General features: G+C 46.3%; 1 protein-coding gene and 1 long non-coding RNA gene across 3 annotated transcripts in view; one reads left to right on the forward strand and one right to left on the reverse strand.

Annotated features, from left to right (window-relative positions):
• Positions 1–5,686: 5,686 nt before the first annotated feature.
• On the reverse strand, positions 5,687–12,347 carry LOC143834789 (uncharacterized). Of its 2 annotated transcripts, none has more exons than XR_013229892.1 (3): positions 12,251–12,347; positions 8,435–8,587; positions 5,687–6,002 (listed from the first exon to the last, which is right to left on the reverse strand). It is a non-coding gene; the product is annotated as an uncharacterized LOC143834789 (long non-coding RNA). The 2 variants fall into 2 exon arrangements; XR_013229891.1 differs by lacking the exon at positions 12,251–12,347 and adding an exon at positions 10,894–11,043.
• The window catches only part of KANK3 (KN motif and ankyrin repeat domains 3), a 41,798-nt gene continuing 35,721 nt past the window's right edge, over positions 10,078–16,154 (forward strand). Inside the window, exon 1 of the mRNA XM_077331562.1 lies at positions 10,078–10,310. The gene's annotated coding sequence lies outside the window, so the exon portion shown is untranslated. The remainder of the gene's footprint in view (positions 10,311–16,154) is intronic.

Raw genomic sequence — 16,154 nt, forward strand, 5'->3', positions numbered from 1 at the left:
GCCAGACTGGGATGGGTCTAGGACCGAAGCTTCTTCCAGGTATTCCGTCAGTTGGTTTGCGACTGCCCTTTCTATCATCTTCCCTAGAAACGCTAAATGCGAGATGGGTCTATAGTTGTTAGGCTCTTGTGGATCTAGAGATGTTTTTTTCAGCAGTGGGCATACCACAGCCTCTTTCAATCTCTCCGGGAATTCAAAAGAAGGGAGGGAGGGAGAAGCCAACCTTAAAATCAAGCCAAGTGCCGAAAGGTTCAGCTGCTAACAAATAAAATATGAAACAACGATAGGACATGGTGCACAGAACCTCAAAATTAAAAACGTCCTGCACGAGGTTCCATTAAAACTCAGATCATTGCGTACAGTGGGGTATAAGTGTATTAAATTGTGAGGGAAGCCTGGATATAAATGTATTAAATAAACAAATGAACAAACATCACAGTATGCACCAAATACACAGCAGATAATGATAATAATAAAATATAATAATACAATAAAGTGATGTCAAGTCACTATCCCTCATGGAGTTTTCAAAACATGGGGCAAGCAGAGGTTTTTGCTGTTTCCCTAGCCAGCATCTGCGGTCTGCCTTGGTCCCCACTCCCGCCCTTAACTCCTAAACCGCTTGTCTGGGTTATTCCGCTGCTGTGATGGATAATACACATTAAAACACAGCAAGGGCATTTTTAGAAGCACTCTGAGTGCCTGGATGAAACCTCCAGGAACTTGTCCAGATGACCACAATAGGGAGCCTCTGCAGACAGTTCGGAAAAAGATTCAACGGTGAAGAGCGAGACAGTTCTCGGGGCCTTTGGAGCTCCAGAATAGATTTCAGGCCCTGGCAGAGGAGGTGCAAGGGTCAACGAGGGAAGACGTCCCAAAACAAAGTCCAAGACAGAGGGAAGAGGCCACGGGGACAGAAGGAAATGGAGTTGAGAAGAAAAAAAAAAGGAGAGCACTGGTAATTGGAGACTCCCTGCTAAGAGGAATGGATCGCGATGTGGCTGGGCCCGACCCCCTAAGCCGAGAGGTGTGTTGCTTGCCAGGGGCGAAAATTAAAGATGTTTCAGAACGGCTACCCAAACTCCTCAAATCTACGGATCGCTACCCATTTGTGATGGTCCATGTGGGAACGAATGACATGTCCCTGAATACCATTGCTCCTATTAAAAAAGACTATCAAGATCTGGGGAGGAAGCTCAAGCAAATGGGGGCACAAGTGGTATTCTCTTCAATCTTGCCTGTCAAGGGAAGAGGAATGCGTCGGGAGAGGAAGATAATGGAGGTGAATCAGTGGCTGTGTAGTTGGTGCCGGCAGGAGAGATTTGGTTTCTGGGACCATGGGATAGGCTTTCTTGAGGAAGGCCTACTAGCACCTGATGGACTGCACTTATCGAAACTGGGGAAGAATGTGTTTGGCAGGAACCTGGGGAGATTCATCAGGAGAGCTTTAAACTAAAGCCACTAGGGGAAGGAGACGATCAACATAGGGAGTGTATGGAAGGAAAACGATCGGAGGCAGCCCAACCGGCAAGGCCAGCTCATAGGTGTCAGGCGTTGAAAGAACTCACAACTAGCTTCTTAATAATAAGAAAGCTTTATTGAGAAGCACTACAAACATCAAGACTGGCGAAGTCAAATCTGACTTGAGGGCAGATTTGCTTCTTCTTATCAATACAATTCTCCCGCCCAAAACTTGAAAGTTCCCAAGGGAGGGGAGAAGGAGAGAAGAGACACATGCAATTAAAAACAGTGATACATTCTCATGGCCTTGACTGTTCTCTACGGTTGATAGCGAAACCAGGCCCAGCCGAGAGGCCCCAACAAGTGATAAGAGTTACAACAACATATATTTCACTTTCTACTAGTTAGCATGATTACAGGACCTGGAGCAACCAGGCGCCAAGCAATATAACTGTCATGGAAGAACTCAGGCTAATTTATGGCAGGGATTCTAACAATCCTGACATCAGGGAACCAAAAGTAAAAGGATTCAGATGTCTTTATACTAATGCCCGAAGCATGGACAATAAAAAGGAAGAGCTGGAACTTCTCATGCTGATGGAAAGGTATGATCTATTAGGCATCAAAGAAACTTGGTGGAATGATTCTCATGACTGGAATGTAATGGTGGATGGATATGAACTGTTCAGAAAAAACAGAATAGATCGAAGAGGTGGAGGAGTGGCACTGTATGTGAGGAAAGGGCTTACCTGTCAGGAAATTCTAGTGAAGGAGAGCATATCTACAGTGGAAAGCATCTGGGTGAAAATAAGCAAGGGGAAAACAAACAGTGTGGTGGTTGGTGTCTGCTACCGACCGCCTGACCAACGAGAGGATGTGGATGCTGCACTTTGTGAGAAGCTTGAGAAAATATACAAGCGGCAGGACCTTGTCATCATGGGTGACTTCAATTTCCCAGATGTGTGCTGGGAAACAAACTCTGCGAAGCGTCCTCAGTCATGCAACTTTCTGACCTGCCTGGCTGACAATTTCATTTATCAAATGGTAGATGAACCCACAAGAGGTTCAGCCATACTGGACTTAATACTGACCAACAGGCAAGAGTTGGTGGATGAGGTGAAGGAGGTGGGGACCCTAGGGGGAAGTGACCATGTCCTCATAGAATTCCTTTTGAGATGGGGAGCCAAGGAAGCTTGTAGCCAGATGCGGATGTTGGATTTTCGTAGGGCAAACTTTAATAAACTCAGAGACATGATGAGTGTCATACCATGGACGAGAATGCTCGAAGGGAAGGGAGCATGTGAAGGGTGGGTGCTACTCAAACAGGAGCTATTGCATGCTCAATCAATGACTATCCCAGAAAGACGAAAACACTGCAGGAGCTCTAAGAAGCCTATTTGGATGAACAGAGAACTTCAAGAGGAACTAAGAAAGAAAAGGAAAATGTTCAGGAAATGGAGGGAAGGACACAGCTCTAAAGAAGAGTACCTACAGGTTACTAGGCACTGTAGATCAATCATCAGAAAGGCCAAAGCTGAGAGTGAGCTAAGATTGGCCAGGGAAGCCCATTGTAACAAGAAAATATTTTTCAGTTATGTGAGGAGCAAACGTAAAGGAGGCAATAGGCCCACTGTTGGGTGCGGATGGACAAACTCTAACGGAAGATGCAGAGAAAGCAGAAAGGCTTAGTGCCTATTTTACATCTGTTTTTTCCCACAGGTCAAAGTGTTTAGGCACATCTAGAGATGGCCATAGCCAAAGGACAGTGTCTGGGTGGCAGGTTAACATGGATAGAGAGGTTGTCGAGAGGCATTTAGCTGCACTGGATGAGTTCAAATCCCCTGGTCCAGATGAAATGCACCCGAGAGTACTCAAAGAACTTTCCAGAGAACTTGCACAGCCCTTGTCCATCATCTTCGGAACCTCTTTAAGGACTGGAGATGTCCCGGAGGACTGGAAGAGAGCAAATGTTATTCCGATCTTCAAAAAAGGGAGGAAGGATGACCTGGGAAACTACAGACCAGTGAGTCTGACCTCTGTTGTGGGGAAGATAATGGAGCAGATATTAAAGGGAGCGATCTGCAAACATCTGAGGACAATTTGGTGATCCAAGGAAGTCAGCATGGATTTGTCTCCAACAGGTCCTGCCAGACCAACCTGGTTTCCTTTTTTGACCAAGTAACAGGTTTGCTGGATCGGAGAAATTCGGTTGATGTCATTTACTTGGATTTTAGTAAAGCTTTTGACAAGGTTCCCATGATGTTCTGATGGATAAATTGAAGGACTGCAATCTGGATTTTCAGATAGTCAGGTGGATAGGGAATTGGTTAGAGAACCGCACTCAAAGAGAACCGCATTCAATGGTGTTTCATCAGACTGGAGAGAGGTGAGTAGCAGGGTACCTCAGGGCTCGGTGCTTGGCCCGGTAATTTTTAATATATTTATTAATGATCTAGATGAGGGGGTGGAGGGACTACTCATCAAGTTTGCAGATGACACCAAATTGGGAGGACTGGCAAATACTCCGGAAGTTAGAGACAGAGTTCAGCGAGATCTGAACACAATGGAAAAATGGGCAAATGAGAACAAGATGCAATTTAATAAAGATAAGTGTAAAGTTCTGCATGTGGGTCAGAAAAATGAAAAGCATGCCTACTGGATGGGGGATATGCTTCTAGGTAACACTGTGTGTGAACGAGACCTTGGAGTACTTGTGGATTGTAAACTAAACATGAGCAGGCAGTGTGATGCAGCGGTAAAAAAGGCAAATGCCATTTTGGGCTGTATCAACACAGGCATCACATCAAAATCACAAGATGTCATAGTCCCATTGTATACTGCACTGGTCAGACCACACTTAGAGTACTGTGTGCAGTTCTGGAGGCCTCACTTCAAGAAGGACGTAGATAAAATTGAAAGGGTACAGAGGAGAGCGACGAAGATAATCTGGGGCCAAGGGACCAAGTCCTATGAAGATAGGTTGAGGAGAATGTTCAGCCTGGAGAAAAGGAGGTTGAGAGGGGACATGATAGCCCTCTTTAAGTATTTGAAAGGTTGTCACTTGGAGGAGGGCAGGATGCTGTTTCTGTTGGCTGCAGAGGAGAGGACACGCAGTAATGGGTTTAAACTTCAAGTACAACGATATAGGCTAGATATCAGGAAAAAGTTTTTCACAGTCAGAGTAGTTCAGCAGTGGAATAGGCTGCCTAAGGAGGTGGTGAGCTCCCCCTCACTGGCAGTCTTCAAGCAAAGGTTGGATACTCACTTTTCTTGGATGCTTTAGGATGCTTAGGGCTAATCCTGCGTTGAGCAGGGGGTTGGACTAGATGGCCTCTATGGCCCCTTCCAACTCTATGATTCTATGATTCTATGTTCGGAGCAAAGCTGCTACAGAACAAAGAGGGATCTCAACCGAGGGCTTGGAAACAGGGGGGTGAAAGGCGAAGGGCCCCGCAGAGCTGGAGAAGAGGCAATGGGGACTGAATGGCAGGATTGTCCGTCCCCAATTGTCGCCCCCCCCCCTCTTTCTACAGCCATATGTGCAAGAAAGGGCCTTTGATGATGTGCAGGGCATTGAACTTCAGAGGTCTCTAAAAGGAACGTTCTCTCTGCTGTTCCCAGACTTGCTCAAGGTTTCTGGCGCGATTCCCTGGCTGGGGAAGAGAAGGGGTGTTTTCTTGTGCCGCAAACGATGCTGGTTCTTTAACTCTCAGTGAGTCTGAAATGTCAAAGGGACATTCTGGTAGGAAAGATGAGATAATTGCGGGGGGGGGGGGTGCTGCTGCCAAAAGACCGCTCAGACCCTTTCCTACTACTTTGACTACTAATTTGGGAGATAGAAGAGTTGGGTTTTTGTAGCCCACTACCCCAAAGAGTCCCAAAGCGGCTTAGCATCGCCTACCCTTCCTTTCTCCACCACAGACCTCGTGTGGGGTAGGGGAGCCTGAGAGCGACCTGTGTCTGGCCCAAGGTCACCCAACAGCCTACTTACAATTGCCTAGCCATTCTCTCCCCACAGCGGACACCCTGTGAAGGAGGTGAGGCTGAGAGAGCTCTGAGAGAACTGTGCCTGGCCTAAGATTACCCAGCTGACTGCATGTGGAAGAGTGGGCAATCAAAACTGGTTCTCAAAATTAAAGGCCACCATTCTTTTTTTTTTTTTACTTTATTAGTAACTTTATTAATAATACATTTCCATAATAACATAAATCTTGTAGTCTTTCAATAAAACATGGTTAAACTTCCAGTAACACTTTATACAACATATTGTATAATTTTTGAACACTGAGACAAATGCAAATACACAAATTCTGAACCTCCTATTTAAATCTCAACTGAGGATTCCCACTCCAAATTTTTATATGTTTTCCAAATATAATTCCAAAATGGTCTCCATTGATTTTTATACTTTTCTAGGTCTGTGTCCTTAAACAATGCTGTGAGTCTAGCCATTTTTGAAAAATCCAATAATTTCATTTTCCAATCCTCCAGCAATGAGGTCTCCTTTGTTTTCCAAACTTTTGCTACCACCATTCTGGCTGCTGTTAAGGCAAACAATAACAATATATTCAGTTCTTTAGGTATTGCATCTCTTGTTATACCTAATAGAAATAATTCTGGTTTCTTTTTGAAGTTAACACCCAGCATTTTCTTAAGTTCTACATATATTTTATTCCAAAATTTAACCATCCCTGGGCAGCTCCACCACATATGGAAAAAGTGGCCTTCATTTATCTTACATTTCCAACATCTCTTGTCAGTATCCTGAGACCATTTTGCCAATTTTGACGGAGTTAAGTACCACCTAAAGTACATTTTATAAAAATTTTCCCTCAAATCATATCTGAGAACTTAATTTGTTTCTTCCATAAATGTTCCCAAGTCTCCATACCTATTGGATAGCCTAGATCCTTGGCCCACTTAACCATGACTAATTTAACACTTTCCATTTCAGTGTCCCACTCTAATAGCATCTTATAAGCCTTTGATATAAGTTTCTCATCCTTGTCTATTATCTCTATCTCAAATCTGGATTTCTTAAAACTATAGCCCATTGCTTTGTCTCTCTTAAAACATTCATATAGCTGGTGGTACTGAAACCATCCATCCACTGCCTCAGACATTTCTTCCCACCTCAGCATTTTAGTGCCTTCTTTTGAGCTAGTCAAAATATCTCTGTATCTAATCCACTGATCTCTCATATTCTTTTCTGGTCTTTTAAGTATCTCTTTAGGAGGAATCCAAAGTGGGGTACACCTCTCTAACCTAACTTTATATCTATTCCATGTCTGCAGTAAGGCTCTTCTTGCAAAATGATTCTTAAAATCTTTATGTATCCTCTCTTTATCATGCCACATGTAAGCATGCCATCCAAATCGTCTATCAAAACCCTCAAGATCTAATAGTCTGGTATCCTGCAATGTCACCCATTCTTTAATCCAAACTAATTTCACAGCCTCATGATATAGATATAGGTTTGGAAGAGATAGCCCACCTCTTTCCTTTGAATCTGATAAGATTCTAAAACTAATTCTTGGTCTTTTCCCTGCCCAAACAAAATTTTGAATATCTTTCTGCCATTTTAAAAAACATTTTTTCTTAATTATAATCGGGATTGATTGAAATAAATCCTTGGCAACACATTCATTTTTATAGCTGAAATCCTTCCCAACAAAGAGAGGTTAAGTTTATTCCATAAAATTAGATCTTTCTTAATATCCTCCCATACTTTCTCATAATTATTACGGAATCTTAACGCAAGCCGCAGCGCCACGGGCGCCGTGGACTAAATAAAACAGTAAGCCCTTGGAAGGCGGGCTGTGTCCGGGATGAGGAAAGGTGCCGATTGGCCCCTTCCTCCAGTCAGACTATCGGAGGGACCAATCGGCAGGCGCGAAGTGCGTCAGGCCGCCGGCAAGGGAGTCCCCGCCAGCCGCGCGCAGTGCAGCTGGCGGGGACTCCCGTGCCTAGCGGAAACGGATCTCCGCAAGACCCACCTGCAATCGAACATGTGGAGGAGGAGCCGAGGACTCCCCGCCGCCGCCGCCCGCCCTCGACGATGCCTCCTGTATAAGGTGCCCTTCCTTCCCGCGCACTGCCCTGTCCCTCCCTCTGCCCCTACATTCTAGCGCCCATTGTATTTGGTTTACAATGGGCTCTTTTCCTAGTAGTGTTATATTTTGATAGTCAACCAGATACCCAAATATTTTACCTTTTTTCACATCTCAAACCACTCATCTCCTGTAAATTTACCATTTCTTCATACTTCATATTTTTAATCAATAATTTCGTTTTACTTTTATTCATCTTAAATCCTGCTACTTGACCAAAGTCCTTAATAACTTCCAAAATTTCATTCATATTTTTTAGAGGATCCTCTAAGACCACGTCATCAGCAAATTTATATTCCTGCTGACCAATTTTAGTGCCCTTAATCCCTTATTCAGATCTAACTTTGTTACATCATACCTCAAGAACTAATATAAAAAGTAGGGGTGGGAGTGGACACCCTTGCCTCGTCCCTCCATATATTCTAAATTCTTCTGATAAATCACTATTTACTATAATTCTTGCCTTTTGATCTAAATAAATTGATCTTATACTCCTCAAAAAATGTTCCCCCATCTGCATCTTTTCACAAACTTGCATCATAAAATACCAAGAAATATTGTCAAATGCTTTTTCAGCATCAACAAAAATTAAAGCCACCTTCTTTTCACAATGTTTCTCATAATATTCAAGGATATCTAGTACTACTCTCATATTATCTTTAACATTTCTCTTTGGTAAGAAGCCCGCCCCAAACCCTTTTCGATCTTTGTGCCAGTTATGTATACTCATGAAAATTTTGTAGTCATTATTTAAAATTGATTTGGGCCTAAAATTTGCTATTTCCTCTTGGTCCACATTCCCTTTAGGTATGTGTTATATTTGCCTCTTTCCTTGAGTTTGGAATTTCACCAAATTTCAGTACCTGGTTCATCATTTCAAGTAGAGGTTTTACCAATTGGGAGCTTCCGGTTGCATGGGGGAGAGGTGGGACGACCTTCCTTGCTCTCTAGAGCTCAAGGCTGCTAAAGGGAATTTTTTTTTCTTTTGCCGGAGATATTGAGTCCGGTCTTTGTTCCTGGAGAAAAGGGAACAAAAGTAGGTACCTGCTGTAAGTTTAGCTGTTCAGAAGAAGCAGAGACGAAGGGGAATTCCTTCTCTGCAACAGAAGAGCGACACAGCTCTGAAAGTTTGGCCGTTCCCTTATATAAACACCTCACCGGAACCTTGCAGCTTCATTTAATATGGATAATTAAGAGAAAGGCGTAAATATGAAGTACCACTGAATACAACAAAGAGATAAGAACTGTGTGAGTAAAAGAACCACTGGAGGGGAGGAGTTTTACCTTCCAGCTGAGTTTGTTTAAGGTTGTGGGAGGTGAAGAAAGGAATTCAAGGTTACTGAAACAGCATGATTGTTGAGAAAATATCCTTCTTATATGGCAGCTAAAGTAAATATCTTTGGCTTTGTGTCTTGATTTGGAATACCTCTGTGCAAATTAAACTAAATATGTATGGTCTCTTTAAGAGGGAATACAGTATTGGTTTTTCCTAATCAAACTTGTTGATAGGGAAGTGCGGCTGGAAGGCCATTTGGAGTAAGCAGACTGTGAATAAACAAATGAATAAAGGTAAAAGCCAACAGAATTACCAGACATCCCTGAGAAGGTTTTTGTTTGCTGGTAAAGGGGACCCTGGCTCCCAAGCCTCTCAGACAAGAAGTGACAAGATGAATGTGGAATTAAATGAATCACTAACAACAATAAAGCAGATCTTGCAAACGAATACGGAGGCAATTAACCAACTGAGTTTGAATATAAAAGAATTAACCAAAAAACAAGGAGGAATGGAAGAAACAACAAATAGTGGAATTTTTAAAAAAGAAATTAAAAGGAGAATGGACAATAATAAAGGCCACCATTCTTAACTGCCAGACCATACTGGCTCTGACACTTTCCCCTTCCTCTCCCCATAACAGACACCCCATTGCAGAACTGTGCTGCAAGAACAGCTCTAGGAGAACTGTGACTGGCCCAAGATCCCCTAGCTGGATGCATGTGGAAGAGTGGGAAGTCTAGCCCAGTTCTCCAGATTAGAGTCCACTATACTTTAACCACTTGCAAATGCTTTCCCCTTCCTCTCCCCACTGAGACAGCTCTGAGAGAACTGCTCTGCAAAGAACAGCGCTAGGAGAACTGGAGTTGGCCGAAGGTCGCCCAACTGGCTGCATGTGGCAGAGTGGGGAATCAAGCCCAGCTCTCTGGAGCCTGCCACTCTTACAAACAACTTTCCCTTCCCACAACGGACCACCTGGGAGGCAGGTGGGGCTGAAAGACCCCTGAGAGAACTGCTGTGTGCAAAACCCTGGGAGAAAAGCCAAGTATGCAAACGCAGTTGTTGCCTTGAAAAGCCCACAGGGTCGGCTGTGACACTTGACAAGGGTTTTCCTTGCCCCTATTTTGGGGACAGGGAATCCCCTTCTGGCGCCGGCCGCACAGGTTCAGGGCCAATCCTCTGCGCCGGCTCAGAAGCTCTTTTCCCTCGGGACCCTTTACAGGCAGAGGGACCCCCAACGACGACCCGCTGGCGTGGAAAGCGGAGAGGGGCCAGAGCGCCGGGCCGGGCCGGTGGGGAGGTGCCCGCAGCCCTCTGTCCCTCCCTCCGTCCGTCCGTCCGGGCCGGGCTCCTCCCTCCCATTGTCAATTGGACCGAGGTGAGCGGAGGAAAACCCCGGAGCGGCTTCTGCGGGAGGCCCGGCGTGGCTGATCCGGAGCGGAGACGGAGATGCGGCAGAGCAGAAGGTGGGCATCGGGGTCCGTCTCCGGAGCCGCATTTTTGCAATTCCAAGGGAGGGGAGTCAGGAGGGGCGAAGAAGACCCTGCATGCGGTCCCGCGACGGTCCAGGGTTGTCTTAGTTCGGTGGGTTTAAGAGCGGCAGGGTCTGATCTGGAGAACAGGGTTTGACTCCCTCCTCCACCTGCGGGTTGTTCCAGTTCTTCCAGAGCTCCCTCAGCCTCCCCTGCCTCGCAGTGTGGTGGGAAGAGGAAGGGAAGGCGTCTGTCAGCCGCTTTGAAGCTCCTTTGGGTAGCGAAAAGCAGGGTGTAGTAAAAAAGCTCTTCTTCGAAGGGAGTCACCATGGTGGGGTGCTTAATGAGTGGCTGCCTGTAATTGGGGGAACTGGGTTTGAGTCCCCACTCCTCCACAAGCTGGGTGACCTTGGGCCAGTCACAGCTCTCTCAGAGCTCGCTGTCTCACCTACCTCATCGGGTGTCTGTTGTGGGGAGAGGAGGGTGGGCGATTGTAAGCTGCTTTGAGATGCATGAAGCTCCTTGGGTGAGCTGGGGCCAAAGACAGTTCTTTCAGAGCTGTCTCAGTCTTACCTACCTGCTATGGGGAGAGGAAAGGAAGGCGATTGGAAGCCACTTTGAGGTTCCTTCAGGCGGTAAAAAGTGGGGGATAAAAAACCAGCTCTTCTTCTCTGCTCCTTCTTAAAAGCTCCAATCCTCTGTCTGCTGTTTCCTCTCACCCCTCCGCCCTTCAACTCTGGGGCTGACTTCAGAGATAGCCCTGTGTGGGTCATGCTGCACAACTGCTCTGCTTACTTGTGAGGAGGACACCCCTCTGAGCTCAGTGCAGGCTTTGTTTTGAGTCCCCGGCTGGTCGTCAGAAGGAAGGCTACTCAAAACCCTTCTCAGTGGGCCATAGACCAGAGAGAAAATATTTTGGATAAAAATTATGGATAAATAATATCAGAACCAAAACAAAACGTGTCATATTGGATGTATAGAAATGGAATGAAAATAAGTCATTTAATTTTAAAAAGCCACAAATACTGTGATATCTGGACCTTTATGAACCGGGTCTCTTGAGGCACAAAACTTTGTGGTGCATCTCGAAACGGAAGGGCTTTCACCTCCCAAGAGTTTTTCAAGACATTCTCTCGGAAAGCCCTGGAAGTTTTGTTTGAAGAGCAGCAAAATAGTTCGACGCTGCAGCTTGTGACAGGGGAGGCAGTGGGGACAAACATGCTCCCTGGCCTCAGTGTCTCCAAGGGGGCAAGGGCAAATTCCCTCAGGGAGTCGGATCCTGCTGCATTTACCCTGCATGATGGGTGGGTCAGGGCAGGAGTGCAAAGGAAGACCGAGGTTGTGCTGCGCAGGTACAAGTGATGGCAAATCTCCTCTGTTTGTCTCTTGGCTTCAAGGCCTCATGGACAGGCTTGGCATAATTTGGTCCATCAAATATTCTTCTTTTGGGGGGGAGGGGGGTTATCTAGGCCAGGGGTAGTCGACCTGTGGTCCTCCAGATGTTCACGGACAAATGCTGGCAGGGGCTCATGGGAATTGTAGTCCATGAACATCTGGAGGACCACAGGTTGACTACCCCTGCTCTAGGCCATGGGGATGGTTCCGATATTGGCGGCTGCCACCAGGGCTCCTGAGCCTGAGAGTCAGCGTGGGGTTAAAGAACAGCAGACTGGAATTGGGAGAACCGGGTTGGATTCCTCACTCCTCCTCCCCATGCAGCAATCTGGGCGAGCTTGGGCTAGTCACTGTTCTCTTGGAGCAGTTCTCACAGGGTGTCTGTTGTGGGGAGAGGAAGGGAAAGGTGTTTGTAAACTGCGTTGAGACTCCTTTGAATAGTGAAAAGTGGGGTATTAAAAACAACAACAACAACAACAACCCAGCTCTCTTCTAGCGCAGCGGTTCCCAACTTTGGTGACCCGCAAGTCCAAATTTACCTGGTATTGTGACCCATCCAGGGCTGGCCCAAGGGTGTTTTGGTGCCCCAGGGAAATGTAGACTTTGGCACCCATCCGATTCTGCATTCCATTTTCTACAGAGGCTAACCAGGTGTTATTGTGAAACCAGCCAGCATCGTGCATAGGGCGCAGCTGTGGTCCGCCCCCCGCCCCACGATGAACCCAATGCAAGTGGCATGTACTAACATAATACACAGGTTTTGCATGTGGTTAAATTCCAGCCTTTACCCTCCCTGCTCCTTCTCTGTGACTCCGTCTAATCCCCTTTAAGATTCTAAAAAACTCACCCCAGTAACCATCAGGACATGTTTTGCTTGATCAACATGTATATGCAGTGAAGGGGGGGGGACCAATTAATGCAGGACACAGAAGATATAGTTTTAAAGATGCCAGTCTCCAGGTGGGGCCTGGAGATCCCTTGGACTTGCAGCTCACCTCCAGACTAAAGAGATTCTTCCCACGGTGAGCTCTCGGTTGCCAGAACACAGGAGAGCAGTTGGAAGGGGGGAAGTGGCTATTAGGGAGGGCTGCCCCACACCCCTGTTTCAGAAGCTTCACGACATGCTTTGGGTTCCTGGCCCACAGGTTTGGAAGCTCTGACCTAGCAAAACAAGTGCTTTTTTGTGCAGTGATTTGCTCCGAGTGTGAGGGTCCTGGGCCCAAACCGCCCCCGCCCCCCATTTCAAAGCCCAATTCAGAAAGACTGAGGACAGGCTAACCCATTTACTCTCGAGTTTTGAATAACCATTGGAAATGTGAACAGGGGGGGGGTTTCTTTGATAAGAGGAGGGCAGCAGGAGCATGGGGGGACCCTTTGGAAGAGGGCAAAATGTCTTGCAGGAGAACAGGGGATTGCTCCAGAAAACAGTCGTGCATCCCCACTCATGAGAGTGCCTCTGTGTATGCACAGAGGTGTCATGGCCACAGCGTGTGCGAGCGGTTACTCTGCATCCAGAGTAAGAAGCCCGGATCTGCCAGCTCAGAGATAGATAACAACCACCAGATTTTTTTTCCCCTTCCCCAAATTATATCTGCTGTCATGGAGACCTGCAGGATGTCCTCAAAAAGTCTTATCTAGTCTACTCTGCTTCCTGCAGTAACTAGCCAGATGCCTTTGGGGCTCTCACAAGCAGAGCACAAAGGCCAAACATTCTCCTTGGTCCCCTTCTTTTTTATTATTTATTATATTGGATTTATATTCCACCCTGTCTTTGGAGACTTTACAATTCACTAAGAATTGTAAAATTAATAACAGTTAAAGACAATTACAGAACCTACAAATTAAAAATTTTAAATAGATACAGTATTAAATGATGGAAGCTGACCATGGTACTTTCTTCCGGGCGGGGTGGGAGGTGGCATTCAAAGCTGTAGCACCGATTTTCTGTCGGGTGGAGTCAGGCCATGGGTCCAGTGGTTTTGAGGCTACTGCCGTTGCTTCTGGCCTCAACCATAGGCCCAACGGAACAGCTCCAAGAAGGGTCAGCAGATTTTTCTCACAAAGTCCTCTGGGGGACGTAATAGGAAAGTCGGTCCTGAAGATACTTTCTGAGAGTCACTGATATTCAGAGGTACACTTCCTCTAAACATGGAAGTTCCACATAGCTAACTTGGCTGGTGCTGTTGATAAGTCTTCCACCAAAAAATGAGAAAGGGGGGCATTAATCCTCTTTTAGAACCATCTAAGCCAGCAGCCTCCATGTGAGTTCTGTAAATCTATTATGTGTTGTGCAATTTCTGACAATCTTCTGCCTGTAAATTTCACTGGGAGACCCGAAGTTCTCGCATTAAGGGAGAAGGGCAATGTGATGCAGCAGTAAAAAAAGCAAATGCAGTCTTGGGCTGTATCAAAACATGTATCACATCAAAACTGAAAGATATCATGGTCCCGCTGTATACTGCATTGGTCAGACCCTGCCTGGAGTCCTGTGAGCTGCTCTGGAGCCTGACTTCAAAAAGGACATGGATAAAATGGAAAGGGTGCAGAGGAGAGAGACAAGGAGGATCCGGAGCCCGGGGACCAAGCCCTATCAGGAAGGGCTGAGGGACTTGGGAATGTTCAGCCTGGAGAAGAGGAGGTGGATAGGGGACACGATGGCTCTCTTGAAGTATCTGAAAGGTTGTCACTTAGAGGAGGGCAGGAAGCAGTTGTTGTTGGCAGCAGAGGAGAATACCCACAGTCATGGATTTCACCTATGTGTAGAATGGTACTGAATAAATATCAGGAAAAAAAATCACAGTGAGAGTAGTTCAGCAGTGGAAGGGGCTGCCTCAGGAGGTGGGGAGCTCCCCCTCACTGGTGGTCTTCAAGCAGCGGCTGGACAGATCCTTCTCCTGGATTCTTGAGGCTGATCCTGCACTGAGCAGGGGGTGGGACTGGATGGCCTGTGTGGCCCCTTCCAGCTCTATAATTCTAAAATTAAAAGAAAGTTGTGGTAAAACCATCCCATTTTTGTTAAGACTTCTTCCCCCCTCTCCTATATATTGGGCCCTACTAGTAGTTTGTGACTGTTTCTGTAGGCTGCCTCCCACATCACTCTCACAACAACCTAACAGTGTCACCGTGTTTTTCCAGAGCGACCCCTCCATCCTTGTGGCTGCCAGTTTATGGGTGTTTCACCAGTTGGATAGATTGCTAAAGGGAATCATGCAGAGCTCTGGTCTTCTGTTCTCATCAGAAAGGAACTTGGAGAACTGCGAGAACAGCCTTAAGAGAATGTGACTGGCTACGTGTGGAGGACTGGGGAATCAGATCCGGTTCTCCAGATTAGAGTCCACCATTTTTAACCATGCTGTCTCTCTCCCCCTGCCCCATGTGGTTGCTCCTCTGAGGTCCAGAAGGCCGGTCACAAATGCCATGGCAAATCGCCATGAGAAGGACTTCTGCCTTCTCAGTAGAAAAGCAAACAGAGATTTCCTGTAAACCTTGGAAGTTCCCCCGTCCCCACAGCTGGGCAATCAGGATTCTTTATCCTCTCCCAGTGTCATGGAAAGCAAAAGGAAGGGGGGCGGGCGGTGGAACAAGTGGGCCTAAGATAAAGCTCTTTCTGTCAGCACTGCTGTCCCCTCGGCTTCTCATGATCTCTGTGATGTCACCAGATTGGCATCAGGGCTTGATTGTCACCCTACTGAGCACAGATTGTCTGATAGCCCTTGCTTTGTAATTAAAAAGATGGGTCTTAAGAGGAGAAAGAGGCTAATTCGGATAAGGTTAATGCGAGCAAAGGCTCTTAGAGCCAGAGTTGAGGAGAACGCCTACATTTTTAAGCAGCACTTAATTTGCAAAACGCTTTGCAATTTATTGCTTTTTAGCTTGGATTATTGGGCCTAATCAGTGATGGGAAAGAACAGCCAGCTGACAGGGAGAGTCAACAGAAATCCAGAAGCTTCTGACATTCTCTTCAGTTGAATTTCCCCCTAGATTTTGGAAGGCCAAGTTACCTGGTCCTGTTTCCAGAGTGGCACCCGTGCTCTGTCCTCTGGTGGCTTGTTTAGGATTTTTTTGCTTTTGAAAAAAGAATCTGGATAATGTGTTCGCTTCTGCAGATAGACTCCACCAGCAGCGAAGAAGAGTTGGTTTAGTAATTAAGAGTAGTGGCCTCTGATCTGGAGAACTGGGTTTGATTCCCTGTTCTTCCACATGCAGCCAGCTAGGTGACTTTTGGCAAGTCACAGTCCTGTTCTCTCAGCGCTCTCCCAGTACCACCTCCCTCACAGGGTGTTTGTTGTGGAGAGAGGAAAGGGAAGGCGAATGTAAGCTGCTTTGAGACTCCTTCGGGTAGGGAAAAGCGGCATATAAGAACCAACTCTTCTTCTTCAGTAATCTCAGGGCTCTCTCAGCCTCACCCACCTCACAGGGTGTCTGTTGTGGGGAAAGGAAGGG

Source organism: Paroedura picta, chromosome 4 (assembly GCF_049243985.1).
Source record: "Paroedura picta isolate Pp20150507F chromosome 4, Ppicta_v3.0, whole genome shotgun sequence".
Taxonomy (NCBI): Eukaryota; Metazoa; Chordata; class Lepidosauria; order Squamata; family Gekkonidae; genus Paroedura; species Paroedura picta.